We start from the raw sequence: 17,712 nt of genomic DNA on the forward strand, positions 1-17,712 counted from the left end.
TTTATTGTACGCCCGTAAACAGGCAAATTCACCCGTTTACGGGTGTGCGATAAGTAACAAGCCATTACAAGTGGTTGGTTATTGCTACCGCGAGTTCATGTTAGCAATTCGAGCTCGAAAAATTAACCAGAGGTCAGACCTTAATTTTTAAAATGTGTCCCAACTGTCCCCCAAAACATGTGTGTAGATAAAAGTGGCAGGTGTGGAGTAATAGAAAAAAACACAGCACAGACAAGTGCCTTTACATTGAAGCCTAATGGGACTGTGTTCATTATAAATATATATGTATATGCTTAAATACTGTACATATATATTTATGTGTTAATATGTGTATATACATATATTAACACGTAAACATATATGTATATATTCATATACATATTTATTTGCTGCCCATTGCAGCGTGACTTACCCCCTTCACTGCACTAGTTCTCATGCCGTGTCTCAGGGCAGGAGAACGAGACTACAATTGGAGTCTATGGAAGCGCGCTCTCTTGAGGCTCTTTTTAAAAAAATATATATATATATAAATTAACATATGCTTATGACATCAATTTTACTTACATTAGCAGTATTATAATAGAAATCTGGAAAACCCCACAACTGTTACAGTATTAATACATTTATTAGGGCACACAAAAATGTACAGATCACCCTGATGCCCCTAGTGAGAATATAATACATTATTTCAGCAATATAAAGAAACATACAATTGGACTTCCTAAATGTATTCATATGAAACGTTGGACCAACTTGATCAGGCAAGTAATCTGGAAACATCCCGAAGCTAATCCCAGGGATCATGGAGTTGCCTGTATTGTTGGACTATTAATCTTACAGGTAGGGTCCAAGTTCAGGATATACTCTTGCAGTAGCAAGTGTGGTGTGCTGAACAAGGTCAACCATCTTTTCTACATTTATTTAAAATAACATTCTTTACTCTCTCACTCTGTCTTTCTCTCTGGAACTTTTTCCTTTCCTCAGATTATTCTTATTAATTGTAGGGAACGATAACATCCACATCTCATAATTTAAAATGGACGGTTGAGTAGTTGAGCTAATCTTGCTATTGATGAGCAAATCATTTCACCACTGAGCTATATACACCAACATTGCTTCAAAGAAAGCCATAGAGGACGTAGGGGCTTCCAGGCCTTCATTTTCTCACCATGGTTTTGAACTATCTTAATGATCTCTAACACAGAGATTACGAGTTTTGCGGTAACAGGGGTGCGTTGCTAACGAGCATTTTTTTTCAATGCTCCCTTAAGACAACGCTGGTATTACGGGGGTTTTTTAAACCCGGCGTTAGCCGCAAAAAGGTGAGCGTAGAGCAAAATTTAGCTCCACATCTCACCTCAATACCAGCGTTGCTTACGGTAGCAGTGAGCTGGCAAAACGTGCACGATTTTCCCATCGGGATCAATGGGGCAGATTCAGCTGAAAAAAAACCTAACACCTGCAAAAAAGCAGCGTTCAGCTACTAACGCAGCCCCATTGATTCCTATGGGGAAATAAAATTAATGTCTACACCTAACACCCTAACATGAACCCCGAGTCTAAACACCCCTAATCTTACACTTATTAACCCTAATCTGCCGTCCCCGACATCGCCGACACCTGCATTATATTTTTAACCCCTAATCTGCCGCTCCGGACATGGCCGCCACCTAGATTATCCTTATGAACCCCTAATCTGCTGCCCCTAACATCACCGACACCTACATTATAGTTATTAACCCCTAATCTGCCTCACCCATCATCGCTGCTACTATATTAAATTTATTAACCCCTAAACCTAAGTCTAAACCTAAGTCTAACACCCCCCTAACTTAAATATAATTGAAATAAAACTAAATAAAATTACAACAATTAAATAAATTAATCCTATTTAAAACTAAATACTTACCTATAAAATAAACCAAAAGATAGCTACAATATAACTAATAGTTACATTGTATCTAGCTTAAGTTTGTATTTATTTTAACTAGGTACAATAGTTATTAAATAGTTATTAACTATTTAATAACTACCTAGTTAAAATAAGTACAAATTTATCTGTAAAATAAATCCTAAACTAAGTTACAATTACACCTAAGACTACACTATCATTAAATTAATTACCTAAACTAACTACAATTAAATATAATTAAATTAAATAAACTAAAGTACAAAAAAACCCCACTAAATTGCAGAAAATAAAAAAATAATTACAATTTATTTAAACTAATTACACCTAATCTAATCCCCCTAACAAAATAAAAAAAGCCCCCCAAAATAATAAAATTCCCTACCCTATACTAAATTACAAATAAGTAATCTTTTACCTGTAAAAAGAAAATACAATACCCCCCACATTAAAACCAACCACCCACACACCCAACCCTACTCTAAAACCCACCCAATCCCCCCCTTAATAAAACCTAACACTAACCCCTTGAAGATCACCCTACCTTGAGCCGTCTTCACCCAGCCGGGTACAAGTGGTCCTCCAGAGTGGCAGAAGTCTTCATCCGATCTGGGCAGAAGAGGACCTCTAGATGGGAAGAAGGCTTCATCCAGGCGGCATCTTCTATCTTCATCCATCCAGAGCAGGTCCATCTTGAAGCCAGCTGATGTGGAGCATCCTCTTCTTCTGATGACTCCCGACGTATGAAGGTTCCTTTAAATGACATCATCCAAGATGGTGTCCCTTGAATTCCGATTGGCTGATAAGATTCTATCAGCCAATTGGAATTAAGGTAGGAAAAATCTTATTGGCTGATGCAATCAGCCAATAGAATTGAGCTTGCATTTTATTGGCTGATTGGAACAGCCAATAGAATGCGAGCTCAATCCTATTGGCTGATTGGATCAGCCAACAGGATTGAACTTAAATCCTATTGGCTGATCCAATCAGCCAATAGGATTTTTCCTACCTTAATTCCGATTGGCTGATAGAATCCTATCAGCCAATCGGAATTCAAGGGACACCATCTTGGATAACGTCATTTAAAGGAACCTTCATTCGTCGGGAGTCATCGGAAGAAGTGGATGCTCCGCGTCGGCTGGCTTCAAGATGGACCCGCTCCGCTCCGGATGGATGAAGATAGAAGATGCCGCCTGGATGAAGCCTTCTGCCCGTCTGGAGGTCCTCTTCTGCCCGGATCGGATGAAGACTTCTGCACCTCTGGAGGACCACTTGTGCCTGGCTGGGTGAAGGCGGCTCAAGGTAGGGTGATCTTCAAGGGGGTAGTGTTAGGTTTTATTAAGGGGGGATTGGGTGGGTTTTAGAGTAGGGTTGGGTGTGTGGGTGGTATTGTATTTTTTTTTTTTACAGGTAAAAGAGCTGATTATTTTGGGACAATGCCCCGCAAAAAGCCCTTTTAAGGGCTATTTGTAATTTAGTATAGGGTAGGGAATTTTATTATTTTGGGGGGCTTTTTTATTTTATTAGGGGGATTAGATTAGGTGTAATTAGTTTAAAATTCTTGTAATTATTTTTTTATTTTCTGTAATTTAGTGGGGGGGTTTTTTGTACTTTAGTTTATTTAATTTAATTGTAGTTAATTGTAGTTATTTTAGGTAATTAATTTAATGATAGTGTAGTGTTAGGTGTAATTGTAATTTAGGTTAGGATTTATTTACAGGTAAATGTTTACTTATTTTAACTAGGTAGTTATTAAATAGTTAATAACTATTTAATAACTAATGTACCTAGTTAAAATAAAACAAAGTTGCCTGTAAAATAAATATAAACCCTAAGCTAGATACCATGTAACTATTAGTTATATTGTAGCTAGCTTCGGGTTTATTTTATAGGTAAGTTTTTAGTTTTAAATAGGAATAATTTATTTAATTGTAGTAATTTTATTTCATTTTATTTAAATTATATTTAAGTTAGGGGGTGTTAGGGTTAGGGTTAGACTTAGGTTTAGGGGTTAATAAATTTAATATAGTTGCGGCGACATTGGGGGCGGCAGATTAGGGGTTAATAAATGTAGGTAGGTGTCGGCGATGTTAGGGACAGCAGATTAGGGGTTAATAAAATGTAACTAGTGTTTGCGAGGCGGGAGTGCGGCAGATTAGGGGTTAAAAACTTTATTAAAGTGTTTCCGATGTGGGGGGGGGGCTCGGTTTAGGGGTTAATAGGTAGTTTATGGGTGTTAGTGTACTTTGTAGCACTTTAGTTAAGAGTTTTATGTTACGGCGTTATCCCATAAAACTCTTAACTACTGACTTTTAAATGCGGTAGGAGTCTTGACAGGAGAGGGTCTACCGCTCACTTCTTCCAAGACTCGTAATACCGGCATTAGGCAAATGCCATTAAAAAGATAGGATACACAATTTACATAAGGGGATTTGCGGTAAGCTCGAGTCGCGGAAGAAAAGTGAGCGGTACACCTGTACCTGTCAGACTCATAATACCAGCAGGAGTTAAAAAGCAGCATTGGGACCTCTCAACGCTGCTTTTTAAGGCTAACGCAAGACTCGTAATCTAGCCGTAAGGTTTCCCAGATACATATTTTACTCATTTTTTTATTACAGGGAAAAGAACAGCAATAAAAAAGTCTGTATGTTCCTAAATTATTTTTTTCTTTTCAACCCTAGTGAAATTTCAGTTCTTCACATCTATTTATTAGATCTGGTATGCTTTGTGGCAACTGAACAACCCTGCCAGCTATGAAAAGCTAAATCACAATCCTACTAAAAACTTTCAGCGTTGACTTATGCACCTTCTGGATGAGGCATTAGAACAGGGTTTGATTAATAATGACACTTTGAAATATCTTTATGTGGAAAACCCTGTAATACCAATTTTCCATCACTTACCAAAGGTGCATAAGTCGACCAGTAATGTCCAGGGTAGACCTATTATAAGTGGAATAGGTTCAATGTTAGAACACTTATCTGAATGGCTGGATGACATTTTACAGCCTTTAGTGAAGCAGTTACCCAGTTATATCAGGGACTCAAAACATGTTATCAATGTGGTTGAACAATTTGAATGGAGTAAGGATTCGGGATGGCTCACTGTTGATGTTGTAGCCCTCTACTCATCAATACCCCACGATATGGGATTAAAAGCTATTCATTATTTTTTGGTGAGGGAAACATCATACAGTGAGCCATTAATTGCCTTTGTAATGGAGGTTACCAGCTTCGTTTTAACACACAATTTCTTTCAGTTTGAGGGAGAATTCTATCTGCAGAGGTGTGGGACCGCTATGGGCGCTAAGTTTGTGCCCACCTATGCCAACCTATATATGGGTTGGTGGGAGCGGTCCCACATCTATGCAGATGGTACTGCTTTCAGACCACTCATTGGACTATACTGTCGTTTTATAGATGACCTGCTATTGATTTGGAGAGGAAGTAGAGAACAAGCAGAGGAGTTTGTTGAGTCACTATGCTGTAATGACCTAAATTTGAATTTCACCTATGAATACAACAGTTCCAAAATACATTATTTGGATCTTGAACTAAAGGGGTGGTCTTCAGGAGTCATTACCTCTGAGGTGTATAGAAAACCTATCTCGGGCAATAGCCTTCTGCACGCCAGAAGTTGCCACCCACGCCATGTCCCCTATTCAGTGGCAAAGGGACAATTTGTCCGTTTAAAACGAAATTGTACGCTACCGAATAGTTTTGAAAAGCATGCAGATGACTTACATTAGGCTCCTGGAGAGGGGATATGGCATGAGTGTGATCAAAAGAGCTAGACAAGAAGTAGCTAGCATAGACAGAAAAAGTCTTCTCAGGGATGCAAATAAGAACAAAAATAAGACAATGAATAAGATAACTTTTGTGACTGATTATTCCAATCAATATCAACAAATCTGTGGAATAATACGTAAGCACTTCAGGTTGTTGGTGGCAGAGGATTCCTTGGTGGAATCAGTTAACAATGGTTGTAGGTTCTCCTACAGGCAAAATAGAACTGTTGGAAATGTTGTCTCACCCTCCCAATTGAGGAAATCAGGGCCCAGATCAGAACCCTCCTCATGGCTAAGACACACAGGAACATTCAGATGTGGATACTCGAATTGTAAGGCATGTGAGCATGTTCAAGTGGGTACCACCTTTAGCTCTACAGCTATGGGAGAAACCTTTAATATAGCAGAATGTTTGAACTGCAGAGCAACATATTGTATTTATCTGCTCTGGTGCTCCCACTGCAATCTGCAGTATGTAGGGTTGACCACTAGGGAGGTAAGGTCTTGAATTCGCGAACACTTATCCACTATAAAAGTGGGTAAAATTAGTACACCTCTAGTGGACCATTTTGTCAAGAAACACAACAAGAATTGTGACTCCTTAAGATGGATAATCATAGAGAAGGTTAAACCAAATAAGAGAGGAGGGGACATGTTTCAAACATTGTCCCGTCAAGAGATGTATTGGATATTCAGGCTTCAGACCAAGTTACCTCTTGGTCTGAACTCTGAATATGATTTCATCAATTACTGGAGTTAATTGCCCTGTTGAGACTATCCAATATATATATGAGCTTTGCAATGGTAAAGCCATATTTTGGGGTTTGTTTAATGTAACTTGTGTACCATACTCAGGTACACTGAACTAACATGTGTATATGTTCTTGAATTATTATAAATTCATAATCAAATAAGATCTCACACATATCAGAGTCTACTATCTATCAATATGTCAGTCACATCTACTATGATAAAAATCTCTCTACTCACTAGTACCATTATAATGGATTTTGCACTAGGATAAATGAGATACATTCCGTGAGGAATATCAATTATAAAAGTCAATAAAGTGGTCTTAACTTTAGATTTGTTTTAGAGTTTAAAGTTTAAAACTTGGAGTTTAAAATTCAAATATCTATTCATATTTTAATCTATTGAAATTCTGAAATAGTACCATGTCCAAGAAATATATTATGATTTATTAGTTACTTTGTATGTAGCAATGTTATTTGAATTGTAGATTATGGCATTTAAACGATTCTTATTTAGTATTGTATAATGAATCAAATTTACTATTCATTGAAAATATGATAGATCCCCTGTACCTTTAAATGTGAAAACCAGGTAATTTTCTATGACCAATCAGAGCCCAGTGAGGGCTTTTTAAACTTGTGCACATATTGAGTTTTTTAAACACTATGAATACGGCTCACGCCGAAACATGTTAGTCTTTGTTAGCTAAAGGGGAATGTTGTCCCATCACTTTTTAAAGCATTTACAATAAAATTTTATTTTTTACTACTATGTTTACTGGCGATCCTCTTTTGGAACTTTTATTTTTGGATATATTGTTGCCAGAAAGCCAGTAAACACTCTGCAGTATCGTCTGTTTCCAGCAGCCCTTTTGTTTTCTCACCCTTGAAGGAGCGCAACCGAAGGATATCTTACAAAATACCAGCCACACTTTTTCCTTCCTATTTCTATCCCTCCATCGGATCCTACTATCAAATATAACTGGATTTGAGTTCCGTGAGAACCCCTAAGCAGCCGGTGTATACGCAATAAGGAGGCATGGTGTGGTCGCTAGGATAGTGACGTCATCGGCACCACGCGAACAAGGATAGTCGCTCAGCCGTGCAGTGTGGACAGACCGGAGTCTTGGAGAGGTACTATTGCAAGCTTGAAAATGGGTCAGAAGCCAGTCATTTTTTTATTTATCAAAAATCGCTCAGTCGCATAGTGTGGACAGACCGGGCTCTGGGAGCGATAAAGCTGTAAGCGGAAAACTGGTGAGAAACCTGTTATTACTATTATTATAAAATTCTACTGTTTACATTGTGGCACGGTTGACGCTTAAGGGGTTCTGAAGAAATTGGTGAGAAGGATTAAAAGTGTGTAAAGAGACTGCTCCAGCATAACTATATCAGGAAGCAAATTTTTATATATATATATATATATATGCAGACCCACTAAAAGCTGTAGATATCTATAAATGGGGCGCTATCTATACAGATTTAAAGGTGTGTGAATTGCAACTACTATATGAATTTGAGAGGTTGCTTAATATATATTTACTATCTTTGGACTGTCTGCTGGATTACATTAATACTGATATTACATACAGACGAGTAAATACTCTTGTGTCTGAGTGAACTCTCTTTGCTTTTCTTTAGAAAAACAAACTAATCTACTTTATTTTCCTCAGTGATAATTAATCTGTTATATTGTTCGGCCACAAAAAATGTTGCAGGAGTTATACATTCCCACTACTCCTTAATGTTTTTTTCTCCCTTAAAAGGACATAAAACACATTTTGTTTTGTTTTTGTGTAAGAAAATATGCTTTGCCCCACGCTTCTTAGAGAGTCTAAAAAACTTATGCCTAGATTTAGAGTTCTGCGTTAGCCGTCAAAACCAGCGATAGGGGGTCCTAACGCTGGTTTTTACCGCCAGTTGGTATTTAGAGTCAGTCATGAAGGGGTCTAACGCTCACTTTCCAGCCACAACTTTTCCATACCGCATATCCCCCTACGCCAATTGCGTATCCTATCTTTTCAATGGGATATTTCTAACGCTGGTATTTAGAGTCTTGGCTGAAGTGAGCGTTAGAAATCTAACGACAAGACTCCAGCCGCAGAGAAAAGCCAGGAGTTAAGAGCTTTCTGGGCTAACGCCGGTTCATAAAGCTCTTAACTACTGTGCTCTAAAGTACACTAACACCCATAAACTACCTATGCACCCCTAAACCGAGGCCCCCCCACATCGCCGCCACTCTATTAAATTTTTTTAACCCCTAATCTGCCGACCGCACAACGCCGACCCCTATATTATATTTATTAACCCCTAATCTGCCACCCCCAACGTCGCCACCTACCTACAATTATTAACCCCTAGTCTGCCAACCGGACCTCACAGCTACTCTAATAAATGTATTAACCCCTAAAGCTAAGTCTAACCCTAACCCTAACACCGTCCTAAATTAAATATAATTTTATGCTAACGAAATAAAATAATTCTTATTAAATAAATTAATCCTATTTAAAGCTAAATACTTACCTGTAAAATAAACCCTAATATAGCTATAATATAAATAATAATTATATTGTAGCTATTTTAGGATTAATATTTATTTTACAGGCAACTTTGTATTTATTTTAACAAGGTACAATAGCTATTAAATAGTTAATAACTATTTAATAGTTACCTAGTTAAAATAATTACAAAATTACCTGTAAAATAAATCCTAACCTAAGTTACAATTAAACCTAACACTACACTATCAATAAATAAATTAAATAAACTACCTACAATTATATCAACAAAACTAAATTACAAAAAAACCCCACTAAATTACAAAAAAACAAATACTAAATTAAAAAAATATAAAAATAAAAAAAGATTACAAGAATTTTAAACTAATTACACCTACTCTAAGCCCCCTAAAAAAATAACAAAGCCCCCCAAAATAAAAAAATGTCCTACCCTATTCTAAAATAAAAATTGTAAAGCTCTTTTACCTTACCAGCCCTTAAAAGGGCCTTTTGCGGGGCATGCCCAAAGAATTCTGCACTTTTGCCTGTAAAAAAAAAACATACAATACCCCCCTCCCAACATTACAACCCACCTCCCACATACCCCTAATCTAACCCAAACCCCCCTTAAATAAACAGCCAATAGAATGCGAGCTCAATCTGATTGGCTGATCGGATCAGCCAATCGGATTGAACTTGAATCTGATTGGCTGATTGAATCAGCCAATCAGATTTCTCCTACCTTAATTCCGATTGGCTGATAGAATCCTATCAGCCAATCGGAATTCGAGGGACGCCATATTGGATGACGTCCCTTAAAGGAACCTTTATTCGTCGTTAGTCCGTCGGTGAAGAAGGATGGCTCCGCGTCGGCTGCTTGAAGATGGTCCCGCTCCGCGCCGGATGGAAGAAGATAGAAGATGCCGCCTGGATGAAGATGTTTGCCGCTCCAGATCTCCTCTTCTGCCCGGATAGGATGAAGACTTTGGACCCTCTGGAGGAGCTCTTCTTGCCGGATAGGATGAAGACTTCGGACCCTCTTCTGGATGGATCAGTGATACCCGGCGTGGTGAAGACAAGGTAGGGAGATCTTCAGGGGCTTAGTGTTAGGTTTATTTAAGGGGGGTTTGGGTTAGATTAGGGGTATGTGGGTGTTGGGTTGTAATGTTGGGGGGGTATTGTATGTTTTTTTTTACAGGCAAAAGAGCAGAATTCTTTGGGGCATGCCCCACAAAAGGCCCTTGGTACATGGTAAGGTAAAAGAGCTTTACAATTTTTATTTTAGAATAGGGTACGGCATTTTTTTTATTTTGGGGGGCTTTGTTATTTTTTTAGGGGCCTTAGAGTAGGTGTAATTAGTTTAAAATTCTTGTAATCATTTTTTATTTTTGTAATTTAGTGTTTGTTTGTTTTTTGTAATTTAGTGTTTGTTTTTTTTTTGTAATTTAGTTTAGTTGATTTAATTGTAGATAATTGTAGGTAGTTTATTTAATTTATTTATTGATATTGTAGTGTTAGGTTTAATTGTAACTTAGGTTAGGATTTATTTTACAGGTAATTTTGTAATTATTTTAACTAGGTAACTATTAAATAGTTATTAACTATTTAATAGCTATTGTAACTGGTTAAAATAAATACAAAGTTGCCTGTAAAATAAATATTAATCCTAAAATAGCTACAATATAATTATTATTTATATTGTAGCTATATTAGGGTTTATTTTACAGGTAAGTATTTAGCTTTAAATATTATTAATTTATTTAATAAGAATTATTGTATTTAAATTATATTTAATTTAGGGGGGTGTTAGGGTTAGACTTAGCTTTAGGTGTTAATACATTTATTAGAGTAGCGGTGAGGTCCGGTCGGCAGATTAGGGGTTAATAATTGTAGGTAGGTGGCGGCGATGTTGGGGGCAGCAGATTAGGGGTTAATAAATATAATATAGGGGTCGGCGGTGTTAGGGGCAGCAGATTAAGGGTACATAGGGATAACGTAGGTTGCGGCGGTGTACGGAGCGGAAGATTAGGGGCTAAAAATAATATGCAGGGGTCAGCGATAGCGGGGGCGGCAGATTAGGGGTTAATAAGTGTAAGTTTAGGGGTGTTTAGACTTGGGGTTCATGTTAGAGTGTTAGGTGCAGACTTAGAAAGTATTTTCCCATAGGAAACAATGGGGCTGCGTTAGGAGCTGAACGCTGCTTTTTTGCAGGTGTTAGGTTTTTTTTCAGCCCAAACTGCCCCATTGTTTCCTATGGGGGAATCGTGCACGAGCACGTTTTTGAAGCTGGCCGCGTCCGTAAGCACCGCTGGTATTGAGAGTTGCAGTGGTGGTAAATTATGCTATACGCTACCTTTTTGGAGCCTAACGCAGCCCTTCTGTGAACTCTAAATACCAGCGGTATTTAAAAGGTGCGGGGGAAAAAATACACGCGTAGCTAACGCACCCCTTTGGCCGCAGAACTCTAAATCTAGCCGAAAGTCTGTAAAATAGATTTTCATTGTGGTACAAATTGCCTTAACTCGCGCTTTGATTTGTAGCATTTGATTACAGATTTTGCTTTTTAGCCTAAATAGGGCGTAAGAAACACAATATCTCCCTTTTACTAGGCAATAAAGAGATAGTTTAAATATTTTTTTACTGACAAACTGCCTTTATTTAAATATTTAGTGATTTATTTTTACAATGTAGTTAAAATATGCAAACAACTCAGAAACATAACCTTTTTAGAAGTGAGAGTCAGCTCCAAAGTTTAACAAAATCTGTAGCATTTAAACAAAGTACATTGCTGTTATTTAAAGCTATATTATGTGTGATCTATTTGTAGCTTCCCGCTGATGAACTGTAACTGCATATAATTCAGTATAATACAGAAACACTAACAGTGCAAATCTGCTTATTCTTTATTTTGTTAGTCATGTGTGGATTTTCATTTACAGTTTATGGGCCTCTGCATTTCAAGACAATTAACCCATCTGCAAATTGTTAACAACTAACATAAAGCACAACCTTTTAAGAGCATTAAAATACCACAGTTGGGAAAATGGTTGATTTCTTTGACATCCGATATAGAGCTTTTTACTGCTCAATACAGTCATTCAATTATTTTACCATAAGAAATGCCTCAGGCATCACACTCTACCTTGGAGTGATCTAATTTCCATAGAATTTCTATCCTGCAAAAAAATACACTAGCACTGTCAATGAAGAATTTACAATCACATGAAAAGAATAAGTGTGGAGCAAAAAATGACACATTTGAAAGCTAAAGTTAATATGATATTAGGAAAGTGAAACAGAAAAGTCTCAAGTAAGAATGTACATGTCATACTATGCTGAGCACACATATACGGTTTTAGGTTTGTTTTTATATAATGCATATTCAAATCTCAACATTAATATTAAAAAATAATGCTCAAGTGATGGAAAAGCAATCTTATATCAACCAACCCAGAAAACTAATCTTTCATCAATTATCTAATTAACAAAAACATCCATATTAAAATGTAAAAAATAATGAGCCAGATTACAAAGTAATATTTTAATGCAGGTGGGTTAGCACATGTATTACAAGTTGAAAGTAAATGGTAAATAAGGACTTTGGATGTTGTAACCACGTTAACTTCTCCCCATAGACTTTAATGAAGTGCGCTGATGAAAAATCCCCACTTACAGACACCACTTTAGACGAACTGCGCTCAACCCAAAGTAAGTTATGCATATTTTACATTCTAATGTTCTTCACATAGAAGAAAATGTTCTTTGTATTTTAATATACATATATATATATATATATTTATATATATATATATATATATATCATCTTTTTTTGTGTGAAATATACATCTATACCTATATATATATATAATTATATGGAAATCAGGAGACAGCACTCACTGGTCTTGACAATACTGGATTTATTCAGTGACGTTTCGGGGAATACACCCCTTCATCTGTTAGTGAGAGTGCACCTGCCAATACCTGCTGTATATATATTTATATATATATATATATATATATATATATATATGTTACAGAAGCATTAGTTATTTTGTTGTGAAGAAACTTATTTCCCAGCAGCAATGCCTGAGCCAGCCAAGCCAGCGCCTAAGAAGGGCTCCAAGAAAACTGTAACAAGTATCATTTCATAAAGGGTTAACTCTGTTCAGTTTTGAGAAAACTATTTCCTGAGGCAGGTTTCCTAGCATATTGTGTACTGTAATTAAGTTTGTGATAAGCATTCACTGCTAGGTGATAAGAAGGACTCAATTGTTTTCTTGTGTGTACTTGTTATCTGCGGTGGCCTGTCCAAGGGCTTTGTCTAAATGTGTGATGGGGGATTTTATGCTTCCCCCCCTGGGAGTGCCCTGTGTGCATGTAACCTAAATAAAAAGCAGGCTGGGCATCCCAGTCCTCAGTTCTTGGTTGTCCCTCAATCGCAGCGTTGACTCGTTTTTGTGGGCAGAAGGGTATCCTAGCTGTACTACAGCTAAGGGGGATTATTCTACATTTGCGAGACTCATATAGAATACTATGGAAAGCAGTTTCTCCCCTCTTCAGCAATAGGAATCCAGGCTACTAAGCGGTCCATCTCTCAGCGAGACTAAGGGTAACCGTAACATTTGGCGGCAGCGGTGGGATTTTTCCTGGATTTCCTAGGAGAGGTACAGAACGGATGGAGAGCGCTTACGAAAAATTGAAGCGTACAACCCTAAAGGATTTACTTGAAAGCAGAGGGGGGTACGCCAGCAACCGGCCGAGGAGAGAGCTGATCGCAGAATTGACCGAACTGGATCAGAGCTTCACAATGGCGGAAACACCGACCACGATTAGTGACGAAAAAACCAGGATTGTTCGGGAGAGGCTCTCACTGTACGGGCCGAACCCCTCCATGGAATTGGTACAGCAGTTGATGGCGGAAGCGGACAAGGATATACGAGAGACTCGAGCCCACGAACTCAACCTAGCGAACGCACACCGCAATGCTGAAGCCCCGCAGGTAATCATCCCTGTCGAAAATGCTGGGAGGCCCAAGATACCCTATGCGGCATTTCGACCCTTCCTAGAGAGCGAGACAGGGATTGATGAATATTTGGCGGACTTCGAAAGGCAATGTGCCCTGCACCAGATTCCCAACAGAGAGTGGCCCACGATATTGTCTGGGAAACTATCCGGGCGAGCCCTGGAAGCCTTTCGTACTCTGGGTGCTGAGGAAGTGACACAGTATGAGCTAGTTAAGGAGACACTGTTGCGACGGTACGCTGTAACTCCGGACACGTATCGCCGACAGTTTCGGGGCACGGAAAAGAAGCCTAACGATACCCATATGGAATGGGCGCACCGAATGCGGAGAGCGGCAAATCACTGGCTGAGCGGAAGTAAAGCGGTGACTGGGGAGGAAATTTTACAATTGTTTCTCTTAGAACATTTTTATAATGGCATGGAACAGCAAGGGAAGGAATGGCTGCGAGACAGGCGACCTTCTACCTTAGAAGAAGCAGCCAAATTGGCCGATGAACATTATGACTCCCGTCTTCACGAACCCAGAGAGGTTTACCGTGCACCCCCTCGTGCTGAATTCCGAGCCCCAGTGCCCGCAGGGCCCGCCCGACACTCAGGACCACCCAATAACAGCTCTGAGCGTCCCAGACCGACTTGCCACCGATGCAAGCAACCAGGGCATTTCATGGCTAGCTGCCCCCTTAATACGCACCAGACACCCAGGAATTACAATTACCCCTCTGGGGCATATCGTCCGGCCCGGACCCTCTGTGTTAACCAAGAGGCCCCTATGGAGGAATATTTGGGGCCGCTTCACGAGGCGGACCCTGTATATGCTGCCTCAGATAACCGCCAGCACCATCGGCAGAAGGTATGGCTCGAGGGGCGATCTACCGAGGGATTGAGAGACACAGGGGCTACTATCACGCTGGTACAGAGTCATTTGGTGCCGGAGCACAAGCGATCTGGACAGACTGTGGCCGTTAGAGTGGCGGGGGGGGATGTGTACAAAATTCCAACAGCTAAAGTGCATCTTGATTGGGGAGCGGGAAAGGGGGCTGTGAACGTGGGCATAATGGATAATTTACCTGCCGAAGTACTACTGGGCAATGATTTGGGCCCCATGACTTCTGCCTATGCTCCAGTATGCAACAACGAGGCGGACCCAGTGACTACACGGGCCCAAGCCCGGACGGAGCGAGAACTCTCACCAGTGCGGGAGACACAGGTAAGACCTACCCCGACATTGCCTGACATGTTAGGCCCCATACCCTGGGACACCCCAGATGCTTTCGAGACAGAGTCTAAGACTGACCCGACCTTACAAAAGTACCGGGAACGAGCAGAGACCGGAGGGGGCGGGGCAGATAATGAAACATTCTTATGGGAAAAAGGGAAACTATACCGCTGGACAGAGAAAAGGGGACAGCGTAGGCGACAGCTGGTAGTGCCCCACAAATACCGTCAAGAAATCCTCAAGATAGGCCATGACATCCCCTTAGCAGGCCACCTAGCTGTAACCCGTACCCTACACCGCATTACTCACACGTTCTTTTGGCCAGGGGTACACGCTGACGTTAGAACTTACTGTAACACCTGCGATGTGTGTCAACGAGTAGGAAGGCGAGGCGATCACCCTAAAGCCCATCTAGTAAATATACCCATTGTAGAGGAACCCTTCAGCCGGGTTGCTATTGACCTAGTGGGACCACTGGCTACCCCTAGTCCCTCCGGTAAGCGCTACATTCTTACCGTAGTGGACTACGCTACCAGGTACCCAGAGGCTGTCGCCCTATCCAACATACAAGCGGATACGGTAGCGAATGCACTAGTACAGGTGTTCTCCCGGGTAGGATTTCCAAAAGAAATCCTATCCGACCGAGGCACCCAATTTACGGCTGAATTGACCCAACAACTCTGGCAGGTTTGCAAAATTAAGTCCCTCCTGAGCTCCCCATACCACCCCCAGACGAACGGGCTGTGTGAGAGGTTCAATGGGACCCTCAAGCAAATGCTCAAGACGTTCACTCAGGAATACCGAGACTGGGAACGCTTCCTGCCGCACCTCCTTTTTGCTTATCGGGAGGTGCCCCAGGAAACGACAGGGTTCTCTCCCTTCGAGTTGCTCTACGGAAGAAAGGTACGGGGACCCCTAAACCTGATCCGGGAGCACTGGGAGGGAGAGATGGAGACTGACGGTGTCCCCATTGTGCCATACGTGCTGGAACTCAGGGACCGAATGGAGCAATTAGCCAAATCCGTGCGGGCTAATCTCCAGTCGGCCCAGAGAAGACAGAAAGTATGGTACGATCGGGGGGCCCGAAAGAGAATCTTTACCATAGGACAGAAGGTGTTAGTACTTAAGCCGGTGAAGACAGACAAATTGCAGGCGTCCTGGCAGGGCCCCTACCAGATCGTAGAGAAAAGGGGAGACACCACTTATGTGATAGCTAGCTGCCACGACAACAATCTTAGAAAGACATTCCATGTAAACATGCTCAAGGAATATTTTGAGCGACCAGAGAACGTGACGGCCGTATGTTGTTCCCCTCAGGAAGGCCCCGACAGTCTACCCATTCCAGACCTATTAGAAAAGAGTCTCCCCACAGGTATAGTGGCTCAGGTTCAGATAGGAGACCGACTTAGCCCCACTGAAAGGGAGCAGCTCAACCAACTCCTACAGTCCAAACACCTCACCTTCTCCCCGAAGCCAGGGTACACTACTTTAACCACCCACCAGGTAGATACTCCGGGACAAGCTCCCTTGCGCCAGGCTCCGTACCGAATCCCCGAAGCAGTTAGGATAGGAATGAAGAAGGAGATCGATGAGATGCTCCAACTCAGGGTAATTGAGCCCTCCGATAGTCCCTGGGCCTCCCCAGTTGTCTTGGTGCCCAAGAAAGATGGGACCACCCGGTTCTGCGTAGACTATCGGAGGCTCAATGAAAAGACCGTGACGGACGCTTACCCTATGCCCAGGGTAGACGAGCTACTCGATCGTATAGCCAGGGGAAATTACCTGACAACTATTGACCTCTGCAAAGGTTACTGGCAGATTCCCCTGGCCCCGGAGGCTATCCCCAAGTCGGCATTCGTCACCCCATTCGGCTTATATCAGTTTAGGGTAATGCCGTTTGGGATGAAGAATGCCCCAGCTACATTCCAGCGCTTGGTGGATAGGCTCCTGGATGGCTTCCAGAGTTTTGCTTGCGCCTACCTGGACGACATAGCGATCCACAGTGAGTCATGGGAGGACCACTTAGCTCACATAGGAATGGTTCTGGATCAGATCCGGGCTGCTGGCCTGACTCTGAAGCCAGAAAAATGCCACTTTGGGATGGCCGAGGTACAGTACCTGGGTCACCGGGTGGGGTGTGGAAAGCAGCGACCAGAGCCGGCCAAGATAGAAGCTGTCGCCAATTGGCCCACCCCCATCACTAAGACTCAGGTCCTAGCCTTCCTGGGCACGGCAGGGTACTATAGACGGTTCGTACCAGACTACAGCACACTTGCCAAACCCCTGACTGACTTGACCAAGAAGAACTTACCTCGACAGGTCCTGTGGTCTCCCCACTGTGAAACGGCTTTCCAGGCTCTCAAAAATGCTCTAATTAACGCTCCTGTCTTGGCGGCTCCAGCCCTTAACAAACGTTTTATCGTCCACACAGATGCTTCCATGTTCGGGCTGGGAGCCGTCCTCAGCCAAGTAGGCGAAGATGGAGGGGAGCATCCAGTTGCCTACATCAGCCGGAAGCTCCTGCCCCG

This window comes from Bombina bombina, chromosome 4 (assembly GCF_027579735.1).
Source record: "Bombina bombina isolate aBomBom1 chromosome 4, aBomBom1.pri, whole genome shotgun sequence".
Lineage (NCBI taxonomy): Eukaryota > Metazoa > Chordata > Amphibia > Anura > Bombinatoridae > Bombina > Bombina bombina.